General features: G+C 42.8%; 1 protein-coding gene and 1 long non-coding RNA gene across 4 annotated transcripts in view; one reads left to right on the top strand and one right to left on the bottom strand.

Moving 5' to 3' along the window:
- Positions 1-20710, bottom strand: part of LOC149358301 (uncharacterized) — a 310815-nt gene that overhangs the window by 245667 nt on the left and 44438 nt on the right. The gene's annotated exons all lie outside the window — the stretch shown is intronic.
- Positions 1900-19415, top strand: LOC149358303 (uncharacterized). Its single transcript, XR_016288651.1, has 3 exons — positions 1900-2240; positions 17574-17646; positions 19079-19415. It is a non-coding gene; the product is annotated as an uncharacterized LOC149358303 (long non-coding RNA).

Below are 20710 nucleotides of genomic sequence, written 5' to 3'. Positions count from 1 at the left end.
TAAGCAAAATTACTTAGATATTGTTTAAGCGCAGGCTGTCTTTCTTTTCATTTTTTCTTTTACCGGCAGCGTACAACACCCCCCGAAAAATATTTCTGGCTACTCCACTGCTGTGAGGTTACTATTTCTCGAGTCGTAAGTCAAATGTTGCACACTTCCCAACGTTAAAGTCATATCCTGCACGTTCTCCGAAAGGTGCAGTGTTATCCAGATTGTTCACTGTGAATGCATTCGGGTACTTTCGAATGACATCTGAGTCGAATGGCATTCGAGACTTGGAATGGCATTCGAACTCGACGGACTCCCGCGGTGCTACACGGCAGTTTCCAAACGCATTCGAAATTCTCAGCTCGTTTTCAGTGTACAACGACGGCGACGGTCACACTAGTCTGACAACGGCACTATCACGGTGTACAGCATCATGTGATTATAGTGAACTATCTAGTTTACTATAACATGATTGTAGTGGGACAAGTTTTTTGGCTAAACGACACCGACGAATCCGATCGGCGGACGGTCAGCCTTCATGCCCTCGGGAGTTCGGCGGCTGAGCGAAAACACGCTGATGAGGGGACAGTGCGAATACATGCGCGCTTATACATTATCCGTATTGGAAGTAAGTGAAACGAACGGCTATATTTCACATGTGCACACTTGGACACTCAATAGCGATAACCACTTGCCAAATCAATTTCAGCCGACGACGACTCCGTTCCCTTCAGCGACGACTAGGCCTAGCGAGTCCGCAAAGTTGGATCGGTGATTGCGGTGGTTGTGAAGAACGAATTCACAAGTTTTAGCGAATGCAAATGGTCAACGAGTGTAGTTTTGACAACAGTGACATGAAATCAACTATTGCTTACATCGCAGGACGCGCATACGATGAACGGGAAGCGGCGGTGTGACTCGAGCTGCCGAGCAGTGCTTTACGGCCAGCAGCAGTCGTCGCCGTCGCTAGCTTGTGACTAACAAGTTAGGCCATATCAGTTAGCGCGAACGGTCACCAAACATACTTCTGGATAAAGTAGTTTAAAATAAAGTACTGGGCATGTCGGAGGAAGCCGGGAAAATTAGCGAGAAGCGCCGATCATCCGATGTCAACAACCCGGCTGTCAAGTGTTTCTCAGGCGAGCGATCGCGTCGGCGCTTCCCACAGATTGTCGCACTGCGTAAACAAGCACGGGTACAGCTGGTACAGAAGAGAAGAGATTATTTAATAGAACTAAAGCGCATATTTCGTTTTGTGTCTTGCAAACGAGCACAAGCTGTTCATACGAAGCGATGTAAACCAATGTAAACAGTAGTATGACTGCAGTCGTCCTCATCGGCGCACTCCTGGGGAAATTTCATGCACACGCGGTAAATGTTCATTGGTGTACTATTATCTGCAAGCACTCACTTAGACGGAACACGAACAATTTGCTAAACAAACAGCAGAAAAAAGCGAGTAGCGGGTATCGAAATGAACAGCCCCAGAGCCGAAAGCAGTCGCGCGGCGGTGGGCGGGGCGAAGCGACGGAGGCGGCGACGGCTATTGGTTGGTTCGGGCTGTGTCGCGTTTCGAAGGCATTCCAAAATCTGGAATGTCTCCGCGGAGCTCCTTCGACTGGAAAGTCATTCCAACCGAATGCCGTTCAAAAACGTCGTGTAGCAGCGCACGTTTGGCAGTCGAGTCGAATGACGTTCGGTTGGAAGGCATTCGAAACGCCCGTGTAGCAGGCACAGTTTCGGAACTACACTGTCCGCAGTTTCGCAGGTGAATGCTTATAGCAATATAGTTATGCAAATATAGTTAGCAATAGAGTTAAAGTTATGGTGGCTGAAAGGCCACCATCGCCGTCTCTCTGCGTGCAAGGGCGTCCGCAGAATTTTTTGCAGGGGGGGGCCCCGTTGGTGCCCGGGGGGCGTGTTTCCGTTTGCTAGCCGCTACAGACAAGCCCAATGTTGGCCACGCCCGTTCCCGACAAGTGCAATGTTGCCAAAACAGACGCTGCAGCCAAGTTCAGTGTTGCTCACGCCCGTTCCCAACAAATGCAATGTTGCCAAGGTGTTGTCTGCTGTTGCCATGACGCCCAAACAGACGCCCCGATGGGTAAATGCTAGGGAGCCTACATGTTGCGCGCCACCGTCTTTTTACATGTAGGCTCTCTAGTGAATGCAGAAATGCAGCGCCGCGTCTTTCCTGGCCCAAGTGTATTGTAGCAACGTTTGCCTGGCCTGCATATGTGCGAAAATTATCGGTGAGTGGTTCAGCGGTAGAGTGAGATTCCTGGCCTTTCAAGCCAGCATTGGTGGCACTTGTTTTGATTGTCGGTGATTTGACTGTGTAACTGTCGCTTTTTTTAGTCTTTTCTCCTAGCGGGTTTCGTGTAAAGTCCACGGCGGAGTGGTTTTTGTATGATGTAGGTTTTGAGCGTATATTTTCGTGGTTTACTGCAAAAATGGTCGTGACAGCCCGTACTCATTGTGCCCGTTCTTCGTCTTAGATTGTGGCACAATTTTTTCAAATTGCTGAATCGTCAAACTCATATCTATCTCACACCTCTCATGAAAGCTGCAGTTACGGATGACGTTGTCGCAAAACTGAAATAAGGGAGCTGGAGTCAGGTAACCTAGAAGAGTGCATTGGGCTGTAAGATCATTTCCTTTAGACATTGTTGCAAACAGTTTCATGATGGCATATACCTGTTGTCTTATCTTATATTGGACACAGGAATGATGATACGTCCACACAAAGTACTAGTGTTAAACGGTTCCGAGTGCAAACAGTAGGCGTTAGTAATATTGCACCCACTGCTCTGTGTGTAATCTGAGATGGATGTGGCAGCCACATATTTTCTGCAATCTGTGATTTTGTTGGTAGTTCCTAAGCATAGATGATCTGAAAGTGCAAGCGTCTCTCATCTAGAGACCAGCTTTCCATGCTTGGCATATGTGCTTGCTCCTTTTCTCCAATGCATAATGACTCTTTTGGTGTAAATCGTACCTTGATGGAAACAGCGCTGCTAGCGATTTTTTTAGACAATTTACAACTTCTACATTGGCACTTTGTTCCTCAATTCAATAATGAAAAAGTTAGCTAATTATGCTGAACTAATTAATTAACTTTGAAGCACGAAAAAAAAAACTGCAGACTAGGTCCATAGGTCGGCACACTCACTCTTGAGTGCACTCATATCAGCTCACATGTGAGTGAGTGGTCGTGCGTGTGAGTGGACGCGAGTGCGAGTGAGTGTGGGTGGTGATGGGTGTGAGTGCGAATGAGTGGACGTGAGTGTGAGTGAGAAGTTGTGATTGCTAGTGAGTGATCGTTGTGAATGCAAGTGGTCATGAGTGTGAGAGTAAGTCGTGAGTGCGAGTGGTTAAGAGCGTGAGTAGACATGAGTACGAGTGTGAGTGAGTGGTTGAGAATGCGAGTGGTTACGAGTGTGAGTTGACATGAGTGTGAATGCGAGTGATTGGTTACGAGTGTGAGTGCACATGAGTGTGAGTACGAGTGAGTGGATGTGAGGGTGAGTGGCTGTGAGTGCGAATGTTATTGAGACACCCCCCATGGTGCCGAGGTATGACTAGGTCACATGACTCTGAACTACCCTCAGTTGGTCTCACGCAGCTAGGACATTCTGTGTTTTTTAAAAGCTTGGATACTTTTAGCTGGGGCACCTCGTATATGACGCATGATAAAATATGGTAGATAGCAACTGCATACCGGAAAAAGGTGCAGTGGGAATAAGCAATCACGGGAGCCTATTAGCTGGGGCACCTCGTATATGACGCATGATAAAATATGGTAGATAGCAACTGCATACCGGAAAAAGGTGCAGTGGGAATAAGCAATCATAACAAAACATTTTATTAAGCATGCTCAATTTTACAAACGTATTAAGGAACATGGCAAAAAGAGAACACAATACTATATAAAAGCACTCAAGCAATAAAAGCCGTACACAATAAACACAGGGTTCATTGGCATGGCAAATGAAGGTATTTAAAAAGTACACACTTTTTCAAGTTTTTATGGAATGATGCTTCTGTACTCGATGATTTGATGATTGTTAGCAGTGAGTTCCAGACACAAATTAATAAAACATAAATGAACAAAATGAATAATGAATAAAAACGAAATATCATCATTTTTCAAGCCAGGTATAGGGCTGTTGTCCTCACCAATATCTCTCACGTATTCCAATTACTCCGGGGAATTAAATGCCTTGTACTTTTGGTACACTTACTGCTAACTTTGCATAAGGGTTCCTAAGTCAGCACTGAACCGTAGTTTATCTCAAGCTTGCCTAGAGAATAAACTCTTGCCAGGACAGAAGCATTGCATATTTGAAACACTTTCTCTGCAATTTATTTATTTATTTATTTAGAGCATACTGCAGTTCCAGTGAAGGGCCCTGGCAGGAGGGGCACAATAAGCACAAAACAAATTTGTACAAGTCAAGTCATGAAACAAAAGCAATTCAATGATGATGGTGGTAGCTGATTCCACTCGGTAATGGTGCGGGGAAAAAAAAGAAAATTTGGATATGTTAGTTGTAGCAGCTCTGCATGCAGCACACTTGTCCATTTTCGTTCGATGTTATATGAAACTAGTTGGGACGATGTGCTGTCTTTAAAAGACGTGAATGACGCATATAATGCTTTTTTGTTCAAAGTTAAAACTGTATATGATAAATGTTTTCCACTAGCCCGTCCGCGCAAACGCAATCGAAAGAAGCCGTGGGTTACGCAAGAACTGCTGCGCAAAATGAGGACCAAAGAGAAAATGTTTGCGCAATTCATGAAATCACGGGAGCCTTCCAAGCTTGAGAAATATAAGAAATACCGAAACCAGCTGAATAGAGAATTGCGAACTACTAAGCTAAGCTATTTTAGTAATGCATTTTCAGTGGGGTCCAATAGAAGTGTTCACAACCAGTGGGACCAACTGCACAAATTACTAAATCGCACCTCAAAAACAACTATTACGACAATAGTGAAAGATGGTATACAACTATTACGACAATAGTGAAAGATGGTATACCAAGAGGTGGGGAGGAACTGTGTAATGAATGTAATAATTACTTTGTTAACATAACCAAAACATTATGCTGTCCCTCTGACACACCTGTGGGTTACGCGTATAATACACCATGCATTCCTGAATCCCTGTTCATGTATCCCACTGATGAAGGTGAAACAGTGACAGTGTTTAGAAATCTAAGAAATAGCAGAGCTGAAGATAAAGATGGCTTTCAGATCAAACCCTTCAAATTTGTAGTTGACATACTAGCTCCAATACTAATGCATATCTATAATCTAGCGATAGAATCTGGTGTGTTTCCAAAAGAAATGCAGGTAGCAAAAGTGGCTGTCATTCACAAAGGTGGTGCTACCTCAGATATGGCTAACTACAGGCCTATTTCCATTCTTCCGATATTATCCAAAGGTCTGGAAAAGATTATTTATGTGAGAATCAATACTTTTCTAGCCAAACATTCAGTTCTATCAGACAGTCAGTTTGATTTCAGAAAACAAAGGTCCACGGAAACGGCACTAATTAAGCAAAAAGAAATAATAATAAATGCGTTTGAGGAAAAGCTCCTTGTACTAGGAATATTTGTTGATTTTTCCAAAGCATTTGACCTGCTTAATCATGCTTTACTGGTACATAAACTCAATAACTATGGAATTAGAGGTAACAGCTTATCTTTAATTGAATCATATCTGAAATATCGTAAACAAATCAACCTTGCAAGCTATCCTCTCTGGTGTACCACAAGGCAGCATTCTGGGCCCCCTATTATTTAGTATTTACATTAATGATATATTTTCTGCTCCCCTTCCTCTCAACATAATAGCGTATGCAGACGACCTCAAAATGCTTTCTTCAGGTAACACAGAAACAGACCTGCTAGAACACGTCAATAAGTTCTTAGAATTCCTGTGTCAGGGGTCCTTTAAGAACTACCTAAGGGTAAACATCACGAAGACCAAAGCAATAACATTCTGAGCTAAAAACAGAATGATGCGTGCAAATTTTGACCTTTGGTTAGCAAACAAAAAAATTGATGTCGTGCCAGCTGTGAAATGTCTTGGTGTTGTTTGGACCGAATCACTTAATTGGGATAAACATACTGAGAATATCTGCGCTAAAATAAACAAGATTAATGGCATCCTATGCCGCCAGAGGCATACACTTCCGCCTAGAGTTAAAGTATTAATTTACAATGCATTAATATTGCCACATATAACTTATTGTCTCATGGTCTGGGGGACAACAACCAAGCAAAAGCAAATGAAAATTCTAATGGCGCAAAAACGAGCAATTAGATTAATAGCTAATGTGCTGTGGTGTACTCATACGGGTTCCTACTTTGTAAGGTTCAGTATAATGAAAATCTCTGAGTTATTCCCATTCAAGTTAATCTCTATGTATAAAAATGCTGTTTCAACTCAGAAAGATTTCCTCTTATCAAGTTTCAACCTCATTCGTTCGATTCCATCTTATAACACACGGAACAAAATGTTATGGTCCGTACCTTTCTGCCGCACTACATACGGTAAGCAGTCACCGACATACAGTCTACCACATTACCTCAATATTGTGCACAAGAACAACATCATACTTGAAAAGACTTCACGGCATAAATTAATAACACTTATTCCTTTGTTTCAATGTGCATAATTTTTGACGTCATGATTAGAACATATACATATAGCTTTGTGTATCTTCTTTCTACTTGATTTGTATCTCGGTTGATTATAAATGCGTTTCCTGTACATAAATATTTTGAGCAGTTTCTTTTGTCAAATAATGTCGAGTGATAATAGAGGCATAACATCATGCAAATGTTAATGTATATATTTTGTGGCTGTATTTTCTTTTGTGCTTGCGAGTGCGCTCTTCCACTGCTGTTGTGATTAGCTGCCTGGCGATACCGCCGGCAGAGGGCGCAGGGTGGCCCTCAAGCTGCACCAACGCAGCTTTTTGCCTTGCGTCCTCTCTCCTCTGTTACTAATGTAACCTTGTGAGAGTTCATAAAGATGTATGTATGTATGTATGTATGTATGTATGTATGTATGTATGTATGTATGTATGTATGTATGTATGTATGTATGTATGTATGTATGTATGTATGTATGTATGTATGTATGTATGTATGTATGTATGTATGTATGTATGTATGTATGTATGTATGTATGTATGTATGTATGTATGTATGTATGTATGTATGTATGTATGTATGTATGTATGTATGTATGTATGTATGTATGTATGTATGTATGTATGTATGTATGTATGTATGTATGTATGTATGTATGTATGTATGTATGTATGTATGTATGTATGTATGTATGTATGTATGTATGTATGTATGTATGTATGTATGTATGTATGTATGTATGTATGTATGTATGTATGTATGTATGTATGTATGTATGTATGTATGTATGTATGTATGTATGTATGTATGTATGTATGTATGTATGTATGTATGTATGTATGTATGTATGTATGTATGTATGTATGTATGTATGTATGTATGTATGTATGTATGTATGTATGTATGTATGTATGTATGTATGTATGTATGTATGTATGTATGTATGTATGTATGTATGTATGTATGTATGTATGTATGTATGTATGTATGTATGTATGTATGTATGTATGTATGTATGTATGTATGTATGTATGTATGTATGTATGTATGTATGTATGTATGTATGTATGTATGTATGTATGTATGTATGTATGTATGTATGTATGTATGTATATGTATGTTTTAGTTAAAAATGCAGAATCAAGCCTGCCTTTCACAAATGCACAGAACTGTCTCAAAGAGGAAACTTACTGAAGCGTTTTAACACACAAGGGGCAAAAACACTGACTGGGCTGCTTTACCAATGGCTGTTCTGACAGAGTTGCTCGATGGGAATGCTTACAAGGTGATCTTGAGGCCCAAGATCAGATTATGTTTGATTGGTGCAGCAAGCATATACTTTCTAGAAAGCCCAAGAGGGAACCTAAACTCAAATGTCAGCATGTGTTAGTTAATCCTCTAGGTCATCCTGCTAGGATTGCAGCCACAGCAGAAAAAATGTGAAGTTGCTTCCATGCATGTTGCACAAAGCATTATCTATCCTAAGTTTCTGTGTACTCCATAAATGCAGAAAGATGACCCCTAGAAACTGCCAGAAGGCCCATGTTAGGTCCAACAGGTTTGCAGCATAAGAATCCAGGTATCTTAAAGCTTCCTGCTACATTTTATTCCATTGCAAAGAAAGTAACTTCGAACACTCTGTGGACTGCAGCTACTAGCCTGCTAAATGTACCTATTAATTGAAACAGGTGCAGTCAGACTTCACAGCCTTGGCAAAAGAAAAATAGGAAATTGGAAAGGGGTAGGTAATGCAGCCAGCACTACAGCAGAAACCCTCCCATAACCAAACAGTAAACATGAACATTCATCGTGAGAGTCACTGAATGGAAGAACTGTAAAGTGAGAGTGTGATTGATTTATGTCCTAAGTCTGTGTACACAATGCTGTATCAAAAGTATCGTTACAACAGGATGCATATATTCTCAAAGACTGAATAGAAAATTCCTGTTGACAGTGTCAGCATGGAGCCTCTTGTTTTGTTTTGAGTTTCAGATCGCTATCTGTTTTGGGGCAAGGAGAATGTTGGGGAATGGAAGATGCCCTTGGAGTGCACATTCAAAATGTAGTCCATTAAGGGAAACACCCAAGGTGAAGTACATTTCAATTAGGCAGTAATTACTCATGAGTTTGTACTTGACCGCAATTATACGGTTGTAGAGCAAAGCTAAACAGCTTTCTCAGAACCTTTGCAGCTGAAGGGAAATCCGTCTTAGTCTGGCGATAGAGCCAGGGACCACTGCCTGCCTGGGCAGTCACTCTACATTTAAGCTAACCAGGATGCCTAGCAGATGCCATGGTGAGGCCGAATTGATCAGCAACCCAAAGCAAGAACGGTGTTAGTCTCGCTCTGAGTTGTTGATCAATTAGCTCTCTTTATCTAAATGGTGTGAAGCTTCTGACACCATGAGACACTGTGCAGGAAATAGTTGGTGATAGCCCTTGGCCTTTTGCTTCTGACAGCCTATGCAAAAGTTCTCGAGGCAGCATGGTCACATTGCATTAAGTGTATGTCTCTTCAGTCTTCTTTAGATGCTTTAAATTAATCCGGAGCCCTCCACTAAGACGACCCTTGTAGCCAGTGGGTTCTTTTGGGATGTTAAACCGTACAATTTACAATTTTTTTCACGTGCGGGATGCTGGAGCCATAGATGGGGCGGAGAGACAGTCGTGAAGAGAGGCAATCCATTGATCTTTACGCTGCTCACGAGGCATGGCGCAGGTGGTGAGTGAAGGCACAGCGGAGTGGAGGGCGGAGAGGCTGGCAAGCTCGGCCGGGAGCGGGACAGGGCATCAGTGTCCGGGTGCTTGCGGCCCGACCAATAAACGACACATATGTTTTATTCTTGTAGACGGAAAGCCCATCGAGCAAGGCCGCCGGAGCGAAGAAAGCCAACATAGGGCATGGTGGTTGGTGATCACGTGAAAATGACGCCCATAGAGATAAAGTCTAAACTTGCCAAGGGCCCAGGCAATGGCCAAGCACTCTTTTTCTGTCACGGAGTAGCTGGATCCGGCTTTCATGATGGTGCGACTGGCGTAAGCAATGACACATTGTTCGAAGCCAGACTTGCGTTGGGTGAGCACAGCCCTGAGGCCAATGCCACTGGCGTCCGTGTGTGGTTGGAGCTTTGCGGGTCGAAGTGATGCAAGATGGGTGGTGCCATGAGGAGACTTCGCAAGGTGTTGTAGGCGTTGTCACAGGAAGGCGACCAACTCGAAAAAATCCACGTTGCTGCCGAGAAGCTGAGTTAAAGGGGCAACAATGGCCACAAAGTTGCGACTAAAATAGGAACAGAGGCCTAGGAAGCTGCGCAGTTCCTTAATGCAAGTAGGTTTTGGAAATGCAGTCACAGCATGAAGTTTGGCGGGGTCGGGGCAGACGCCCCCTTTTGACACACAGCGTGGCCTAAAATTTTCAGTTCACGAGCAGCAAATCGACACTTCTTTAAGTTCAGCTGAAGGCCGGCATCCGTAAGGCAGGTTAAGACGTGCTTCAGCCAGGACTGATGAGTCGCAAAGTCGGGCGAAAAGATCACGATGTCGTCGAGATAACGGAGGCACAACTTCCACTTCAGGCCGCACAGAATGGTGTCCATCATGCGCTCAAAATAGCTGGAGCATTACAGAGGCCAAAAGGCATGACATTAAATTCATACAGGCCATCAGGGGTCACAAATGCGGTTTTAGGGCGATCGTTGGCTGCCATGGTGACCTGCCAGTAGCCAGAGCATATATCGAGAGAAGAGAAAGGTTCCGCTCCTTGAAAGCAGTCCAGAGCATCATCAATGCGGGGAAGAGGGTAAACATCCTTTTGCGTGATTCAGGTGGCAGTAATCAATGCAGAAGCGAATAGAGCCATCTTTCTTCTTCTCGAGTACCACGGGTGAGGCCCAGGGACTGTGTGAGGCCTGAATCACGCCGCTCTGAAGCATGGTGTCAACTTGTTGTTGAATAACTTAGCGCTCACTGGCGGAGACACAATATGGGTGCTGACGCAGAGGGGCGTGGTCACTGGTGTCGATGTAGTGGGCGACAGTCAACGTGCAGGTCAAAGTGGGTTGGTGTAAATCGAAGGAGGAACGAAAGTGATGAAGCAGTGCGAGAAGTTGAGTGCGTTGAGGTGCAGGGAGAGAGGCGTTGATGGAGGGAAGGAAAACGTCTGGAGGTGAAGTGTCGAGCGAAGTGTGGAGGGCATCTACGTCGAGGGACAGCAAAGCGTCAGTCTCATCGCAATAGAGAATGAAATCAATGATCTGGACGGTACCAAGGCACTCACCGCGACACACAACGGAAGCATATGTAAACAGACTGGTCATGAACAATGCGCTAAGGCCAGCTGACAGGGTGAGGACGGCGTAAGGTATGGGCATGTACTTGTGGCACAGAAAGAGGCGATGGTGTAAAAAGTATGTTGCCGTCGCGAACAAAGTCAGAAGCGATGGGCACAAGAACAGAAGAACAGGGAGGCAGTTGAGTGTCTTCAGCAGTGACGGCTTTGGCAGGAGCAGCAGAAGGGGCAAGGGGCATCGGGCGACAAAGAACCGCTGAGAGCAAAAAGAACTCGAGTTCAGCCCGAGCACCATCGATGACTGCGTTTTGGCGCAATAGGAAGTCCAAACCCAAGATGATTTCATGAGAACAGTTTGGCAGAATGATGAATTCAATCATGTAGGGGAACTCCTGAATAACGACGCGAGCTGTGCACGTCGCTAATGGCGCTGTAGCCTGCGCGCTTGCGGTTCACAACGAGAATCCAGAAAGTGGGGGCGTCACTTTTCGCAAGGAGCGGCAAAAGGCAACTGACTAGCGAGGTGGAGCTACAATGGACGTTTTTCCAAGAACTCTCGTCCAGCAAACTTTTGTCCCCGATAGTACATATGTGAACAGTGGCGTGTCGCGTCCGCGAAATATACGGTGCGGCACTGCTGCATTTTTGTACACGTGGCTTATCTTGGCCTGCATTCTTTACCCGTCCTTGTGAAACGCAATACGACGCCTTGAGAAAAGGGATTGAGACTGCAAAATTAATAGCTTCGCCACATATTCCGTGAACCTCCATGAATGGTAGCACATCCATTCAGCCACTGCTGTGGTTATTGTGTTCGGCTTCTGACCCGAAAGACGCGGGTTCGACCCCGGCAGCTGTCGTATTTCGATGGAGGCGTTAATGCTAGAGGCCCGTGTACTGTCCGATGCAGTGCACGCTGAGGAACCGAAATCAATCCTGTTTATTTATTTATTTATTTATTTATTTATTCAAAATACCTTACAGGGCCCAGAAGGGCATTGAGTAAGGGGGCAAAAACAATAGATTAAGCAAATAGGAACAATGAGTTAAAAACAACGCGTGATACAAGGCAAAAAGTAAACGAAATTATAAATATACAGGGCAAAACGTAACTACAAGACATACATCACCGCATCGAAAGAAAAAGCAGTAGCCATAAAAAATATACTAATGGTTGAAATTGCACAAGAAACCAAAACTTAATACTATACCAACGAGAAGAAAAGGGAACCAAGGACACAGAACAACCTGAAACAAGACACAATGTCGTTAAAGAAAATGTTTGTGCAGCTGGTCTTGAAATGATTGGTGGTTGCCGATAGATGCGATACAGTTGGGAAGATCATTCCAAAGAATAATGGCACGTGGAAGTGCAGATGAATTGAAGGCTAGGGTTCTTCCGTAAATGCGTTTAATGCTGTACTGATTATGTAGGCGGTGTGAAATGCGTGAAGGCTCTTCGAGGGGCAAGGGAGATGGCCTGGTGCTGTGACGATATTTATGAAGTAAGCATAAAAGAGCGATGGAAAGGCGAATATGTAATGGTTCGAGGGAGATATCAAGTTTGATCTTAGTGATGCTGGACGGGGGTGGTACTTTTGTGTGATGAAACGAGCGGCTCTATTTTGTACGGGTTCAAGCATGTTGATTAGGTAATTTTGATAAGGAGACCACGTAGGTGAAGAAAATTCTAGTTGAGGACGCACGATTGTTAAGTAAGCGACTTTTCTCACGTTATTAGGGGTGTTTCGCAAGTTTCGCCGCAGGTACCCAACTGATCTTGAAGCTTTGGCACAGATGGATTGAATGTGCGTGGCCCATAAAAGATTATCCGTGAGGTGAATACCTAAATACTTATAAGATGATGCCCGAGACACTACAGTACCTTCAATGGAGTACGAGAAATTAGAATTAGTACGCTTGCAGGTGAAAGAGATAACCTTGCATTTAGATGAGTTGAGCATCATTTGCCATTTGCTACACCAATTTGAAATTAAGTTCAGGTCAGTTTGGAGAGCAAGGTGATCATCCATAGAATTAATGGGCCGGTAAATGATGCAGTCGTCAGCAAAGAGTCGTACAGAAGAAGATATGTCTGTGGCCAAGTCGTTAATGTATATTAGAAACAATAAGGGGCCAAGAACACTGCCTTGGGGTACACCAGACTCTACATCACTTAGTGGGGAGGTGAAATTGTTTACTGTAGTGAACTGCTGGCGAAATGAAAGAAAGTTACGTAGCCATGACAGGGTTAAAGAATCTAGGCACAGAGCAGACAATTTTGAGAACAAGCGGGAATGTGCAACACGGTCGAAGGCTTTAGCAAAATCTAAAAAGATACAGTCACTTTGAAGGTTAGCATCCATGTTGAAATCCAAGTCAGTTGTAAATTCTAGCAGTTGGGTGTCACAAGAAAAACCTTTCCGGAAGCCGTGCTGATTAGGAAAAAAGAAAGAATTAAGTTCCAGATGGCAGTAAATGTGGGAAGCGACAACATGCTCGAGTAATTCACAGCAAATGCAGGTTAGCGAAATGGGGTGGTAGTTTTCTGGTGAATTTCTGTTTCCACTTTTGAACACTGGAATGATCTTAGCAATTTTCCAATCTGTAGGAAGTAAACCAGATGATAATGATTGCTGATAGATGAGGCATAGAATTTCACTGGAGATTGATACAGTGTTTTTCAATATTTTAGAATTTATGTTGTCAACACCAGCTGATGAGGAAACCTTAAGATTTGCAATGAGACGAGCGATACCTTCAGCGGTAATGGTAATAGGGGCCATATATTGGTAATCACGATCAGGAACAATGTATATGTTGGAATGATCTTCCCGAGTGAACACTGACGCAAAATATCTGTTAAATGCTTGGGGACATTCACTCTCCGAAAGCTGCACGTGATCGTCGCTGTACAATGAAAATTGGTTGCTAGTACTGTCGGGAGATATCACACGCCAGAGCTTTTTGGGATTAGATTTTAGGAGGGCGGGTAGATCATGAGAAAAATATTTTTTCTTTGATGCCCGGAGGGCCGAACAGTGAGATTTCAGACAATCGTATTTTTTCCAAGCATCCGATGTAGATATACCAACCGAGCTTTTCTGTACAAACGCTTTTTTTTGTTTCGATGACGGCGGAGAGATCTATTGAACCATGGATTAGATTTGTCGTTTGAAATTGAAACCAAGGGAACATATTTGTAAACTAGATTGGACATCATGATCTTCATGATCTTATAAAGTACCCAGTTCTGATCGACGGACCTGTCTGCAAATAAGGGCAAGAACGTTTGAATAAAAAAATCATTAAGTGCAATATTCATATCTCTATAATTAGCTCTACTGTAATCGCGAATTTTCCTGGATGTAAGACCTTGAAACGCTAATGGGACATTAAGTCGTAGATGAATGAGCTTATGGTCACTAAAACCGTCAAGGAGTAACACTTCGTTAATCGTTTCGGGCGCATTGCAGAAAGCTAAATCTAAAATGTTTGAACCGCGAGTGGGTTGGTTAATCACCTGAAAGAAATTAAAATCTAACATAATGTTGATAAGCTCTGTTGAGGCGCGGCAAGATGACGACAAATGTCACCAACCAGTAAGAGACAGCATTTCTAGACCTCCGATATACATATACAGCTTCTAAAGTTCTGCTTGAAATATTACTCATGCCTGGCAGAATTGCCGCTGCCGTGACGCAGACGCGACTCATACAGAAAAAATAATTGTGCCGTTTTCAGGAATAACAGCGTTTCAATGGCAAAAAAAAAAAAAAGAAACCAAAGTCGCTTGCCGAGTTTCGGTTTTGATTTCATGGTTGGCAGTTTTGTGTAAAATCTATTCTTTCGTTATTTTTGCTGACAGCTCTCATTATTTTTATAGTGCTATTGTGGTGTCGTTTCTTACGAATTTTGAGCCATGCTTCCAGCGCATTTCGCATCAGTTGCAAAAAAATTGCATTTCGTAGGTGGCGCAGCAGCGCCATCTGCCTGGGACGGCCTGCCTATCGACATCAGCATCATTCTCTGCGTGCCGCGGGTTGTTTATATCTGTGGCTGGATTGGTGCTGTTCGTGTTTTTGTTGCGGTCGTGTACGTTCCAGCTTGTTTATTGTGCAGTTGTAACACTAAGTGCATTTTTAAGCGTAAACAAAAAGTCATCCTGCAGTGTTCAAGTATGACACGTTGGAACCAGTTCAGGTGAGCTCTCCGTGCTGCGCAGCTGCCTACACGGCCTTCTTTGGTACTGTACTAATTTATGAGAAAACATCGGTTGAGGTACCTTATGGTCACTTTTATTTTATCATTTACTTTTATTTTATCATCCAGAAATCTTGAGTCACAGTCATGACCTTGTGCTGCACTACTATCTTCTATTTTGTCAGCCTCAAAAGTTTGCGGAATGTGGCTGTATAGGAAAAACTTCATTGCTGTGCCTTGTGTACCAGTTTCCTGGCATTACACCAGTGAATGGAGCGTGCATGTTCTCTCATGATTGCCTTGCAAATGTTGCTATGGGTTATGGCGCATGTATATGGGTTTTTCTGCGCACCCAAATTTCGTTGGGTTTTGTCAAGATCATACATGTCAGAAGGGCTGGTGGTTATTACATCAGAGCAGTGTGAATGTGAAAAATGTACTGCAGTGGGTAAATGAAAACTAAAAAGAATGGTACAAGGCAAAGCTGCCGAAACCGCTCACCAGTTCTTGAAACAAAGTGAACATAGCAGCACTAATTCTGTTTGGGCGAGTTGGTAATGATCCATTTTCTTAAGCAGTTGTGTTGCTTGTCTTCCTTTCATGTGTCCCCTCTTTCCGCACTGTTTAACAATGATATCACTACTATGCCTCACCATTTTTTACCTAATGTGTTTCTCTTGGGTGGCTTGCAAAACTGGCTCACGCTGGCATATCATGGTCCACTGAATGTTAAATTATGGAATAACTTGGATGGTTCTCTGTGTGCATTGCCGAATAATCAGTTTCAAAGAGAACTGCCATACCATTTCTTTGACATTGCTGTAATCAAATGCTGTGTAACCCATCCCTGTTATGCCTCTAACAGAAGAGACAGCAGTATGTGTAAGTAAATAAAAAATACTCGAATGCTTCCTTCTCAAAATTGACGCCATGCAATGACACCATTTTAGTGAGCAAATTAGTCATGAACTGATAATTCTTATCACATGCTTTGTAGCGTTTCAATGCCTGTTTTTGTCAGCCTGTCTGTAAAGGCTTTCTTTGTTTTTGTTTAGGCGAAGTAAGTGCCGATTATACCAATGCGCAGTGTTAGTGCATGAATCTGTCAATAAGAGCAGCATGTTTATTACTGAACAGGTTCCAGTTGACCTCCACTGAACGTGTTCAAAAACTGAGAAGAAAGTGCTCAGAAAAAACTGTCAACTCAGCATTTATTTTGGCGAAGTTTGCTCGGTTATAGCACTTGATTTGTTTGTTGCGAGTTGCTTTTTTGTGGGGCTCGAAATTGAGATTTCCCGTGATTATGGAACAATTAGTAAGGCCTTCTAAAAGTGTAATATTGGAACAAAGGTTTACTGGTTAGGATAAGATCACGAACTGTGGTAGAACGACGCGTGGGTTCAGAAATATGTTGTTGCAATAAAAAAACAAGGCAAGACTGGAGGAAAGTCTGAGCTTCAGGATCATTAGCTGGAGCTGTTAGTGAGGACCAACTAATTGCTGGAAAGTTAAAATCACCTATCAATAGTAAGCCTGAATTAGGAAATTGAACAGTAACTTCCCTTAACATTTTACAGAATTCACATAAGATTAAATGTTCATGTCAGAAGGGTGGTAAACACCAATAATGACATCCGTAGAGTCACATTTCGCGCGAACCCACACTGGCTCGAGGCATGATATGACCTCAATAAGCACAGCAGTGACTTCTTTTTGTAATGGCAAGAAGTACACCCCTACGGCTTACGCGGTCACAATGAAGTATGTTAAATTCGGAGTCGCAGAGGAAAATGCAATTGTCAGGAACCATGTCATTTAACCAGGTCTCGGTAAGTGCGATGATAGACAAACTGCATGAATCAATTAGTGAAGAAAGAGCCTTATTTTCAGATGGAACGCTTCTTATGTTAGTGTACAGGAAACTAACATGTGTCTCGTCTCCCCTTTCTGCGTCCTTCGTGAAGTTCGCGCTGTTTTCGTGTGTGTGCTAACATCTAAATCAGTGTGGCGCTGCATGTGACTGAGAGTGTCGTTTGACTGCCAGTTTATGAGGACTGGAAGGAATACATCACTCGTTTAACATCCGCACTGTGCAGAAGAGTTGTCCAGTTCCTTAACTTATGTTTCGAACAGAGAACTCGCAGTGCCTTGGTGCGAAGTACATTGTAGGAAATGTCTTGTTCGTTGAGAAGGGGTCTGGTCTCGCAGCATCAGTACTAGTAATTTTTATTTTTGGTTAAGTACACAGACAATGAAGACAGAGGAAAGGATGACACACTGCTGCTGCTGCTTGCCATTTACTGTTCGCACTCTTGCACAGACTTGTGCAGTAAAGAGTGCTGGCACTGTGAATGCATAAGCATCATCATGACTGCAGGTTTTTGCAGTAAAATGTCGGATGGAGTAGATGTGCATTTTTTTCTTTTCAGACTAGGAATTATTTCTGCTCAGACAATTTCTCGGTTTATCAGAAATGCTTCTTCCCGTGACAATATATCAAAGGTATGTTGGCATCTGCATACTCTGCAACGAAAGTTGAGGAAACCACCATTCTGTGACTTTGACATTTTTGCAATGCTCATGAAAACAGTCATTTTAATGTACCCCAGTCTGCCGTTGAAGAAACCGTACCTAAGACAGCGGGATCCAATGTACAGTGAATCCTGCGCACTGAACAAATCTGATATTATGTTTGTTTGTTTTTTCACATTCTTTTCATGCAAGAAATGGCTGGCCTAGTCATCTGGCATAACGATTGCAGCTCGTCTGGCACAGAAAACAACCACTTTGACATTGCATCACTGTCCGATTTTCTCTTGGCTATATATATATGGCAGTTTGGTTGCTCTGATGAGCAATGAGGAGATAGTGCCTTAATAAAGGACTGCTTCTGTACAATTCATTCCACCGTAAACTTGTCAAGACAGCTATCGTGAAGACAGCTCTTGAATGTCATGTTCACACCATGTTGGCATCAGGTCCTCAAACAATGCACACTTAGCAGAAGCACAGTACCTTAACTACATTTTGGCCAATGTTGCTGAAGGCTTCACTGATATAGTCTCCAGGGCACCTTAGCTGTCGCATAGCTTGAAGAAAATCAGACAGCGAAATAATGTCAGTGGTTTTTTCGTGCATAGCACAAGCTGCAGTACTTTGTTGGATGACGGGGGCAACCACTTCTGGAAAAAAAAATGTTCAAAGATACATGGAAGGGAAAAAATCTTCACTGCACAATATTCATTGTATATTAGATTCTGCTGTCATTGGGCAGGTGTTTAGAAGGGCACACTGGGGTATATTTTTTCTTTCATCTCCTCATGCCACAGTTTCACCTGAGGCTGCAGGATGTGAAGATAAATGTTCAAATGGCCACCTCCATAAACGTTTAAACATTGTAAGAAAAGAATGGAAGCTTCCTCAACCTTTGTTGCGCCAACCTGCGTTGCAAATTAAGCAATGTTTGGTATTGAGATATGACTGAAGTTAAGCGCAGAAGAACTCAGCTTAACAGCAGTTCGAAGCTCTAAATTTATACGTATAAGCAGCAGGAACAATTTTAGTCCAACCAATGAGGGATGAAACTGAAATTAAACTTTGGGAGTTAGACAGGTCCCACGCTTGACCTCAGCTTTGACACACACTCTAGCATCGATACTGCTGGACTGGGGAACTGCTCAACTCAGCAGTGCAGTGTCTGTCATTGTGGAGCAACATCAGAATTGGGATTTGGTCAGGGAACATGCAGATGGTGCTGTCATGAACAGAGAACCATATGCAAACAAATAGGTGTACCAGCGAATCTATGACTCCAGTACAAAAGGTGCAAATGCACACACAAACCTAGAAGGATTCCGCAAAGCCAACAAAGCCCACCTATACATTGGCTCACCATCGTTGTCACAGATCAGCCAAGAAATCGCATTCTTTGCAGGAAGGTCACAGGCAAATGAATGTGCGCATCAATGACATCCTCCTTGCAAGTCTTCAGGAATGCCTGCAGCTGATGCAGTAGACCCAGGAAGTGGTGAACAACAAGTCATCTACAGGGCTATTGTGAATACAACAGCAAACGCAGAATCGGACACCCAGTGCTAATCCTGACATGTCTCTCAAGGCCTGGGAGGCATTTCGCACTGCAGTGCAATTTTTGTGACCAGGAAAATGTTCAAGTTTCCAAGATTATAATTTGGAATTCACTGCTTGCTGTTATGCAGAAAAGCATACTGTAATCTTAGTGTATATATCTGAATAAATGTGTGTTTGTTTTATTTTTCTTCCCAATTTGTTATGGACAGTTTTGATGGAGGACCAATGTACCATAATTAACGAGGCACGCCTGTATAACCATACAGTATCCAAAAAACGCCACCTGGTTTTGCATAATATGTATGGCCTTCCTAAGAAACATCCCTCGTCCCTGCTATGACAAAACAAATGCAAAAATGGTAGAGCAGTTAGTTGAGCTCACAGAAAAGGTATTATGCAAAACTTTCTGAAGTAAACAGCAGCCAGCCAAACAAGTGTTGGTGCTCATTTTCAGAGTCCTTTCAATGCTCCTGTTATGAGGAAGCCCACTAACTTTGCATGCATCTTCTACTGCTCTGCCTGTATCAAAGGATGAACAGCACGATAAACACTGCCACTATAGTGGGAGCAATGTATAGGAAGACTCTCAGGATACCAATGATGGCAGGGGGTCACCTTTATTTTGGCCATGGTAGAACAGATGCAGTAACTTGCAGACAGTGGCTATTTAAGAGGGCTAGAAGGTGGCATTTCTGGAGTGCACCCATGCCAATAAACAGCCTCACAGTAAAGGTGTTCCTGCATCACAGTCGGCTGCTGAAGTGCCGAGAGGCTTGATTTCTGCATATTTCCAACCAGTGTGTCGCCGTTTAGTGACTGCAATGAATATGACTGCTGCTTCAAACTACATTTCTGGTCACGTACCACTCTAGTGTCAAAAAGAGGTGGCACCTTGCTCATTTTAAAAGTTCACTCGCACTTGACAAGGAAATGTGAGAACCAGTCAGAAAGGCAAAGTAGCAAGCAGTACAGCACTTGATGTAAATGATAGGATTTCAAGTCAACGTAATGTGCCCAGCAGTCTGTACCACATCTCCATTTGAAGGGACAAAGCTTTCAGCAAAATTTACTTTATTTCTAGCAGTATGAGGATCCATAGCGCACAAAATTGAAGGGACACAACACTTCGAATGAGACTAGAGCTTGTGTTGTGTCACTTCAATTTTGTGCGCTATGGATCCTCATGTTGACTACCCACTAGCCCGAACCCTGACCCTTCTAGCTGTATCTACATGAATTTTTTTTAGCAATTTAAAAATAATTTTACTCATCAAATGTCACTGTTTTATGTGCAGAAAATTATTTTCTGATATATATTTTTCCTAAATCTTATGAAAAGGCTGCAAAGCTAAGAAAATGTGGCTGAAGGCTAGTTCAGCATTCATTGCTCTTGCAGGGTGAAGTCATGTAATTTTTTTTTGTTTTGCAAAGGTCAAATTTTTGTTTTGAATTTTTGAGATTCAGTGTTTGTTGACAT

This window comes from Amblyomma mixtum, chromosome 2 (assembly GCF_055824585.1).
Source record: "Amblyomma mixtum isolate Tamu chromosome 2, ASM5582458v1, whole genome shotgun sequence".
Taxonomy (NCBI): domain Eukaryota; kingdom Metazoa; phylum Arthropoda; class Arachnida; order Ixodida; family Ixodidae; genus Amblyomma; species Amblyomma mixtum.
The sequence above is the reverse complement of the archived record's forward strand: the minus strand, read 5'-3'. Positions and strand labels throughout refer to the sequence as shown.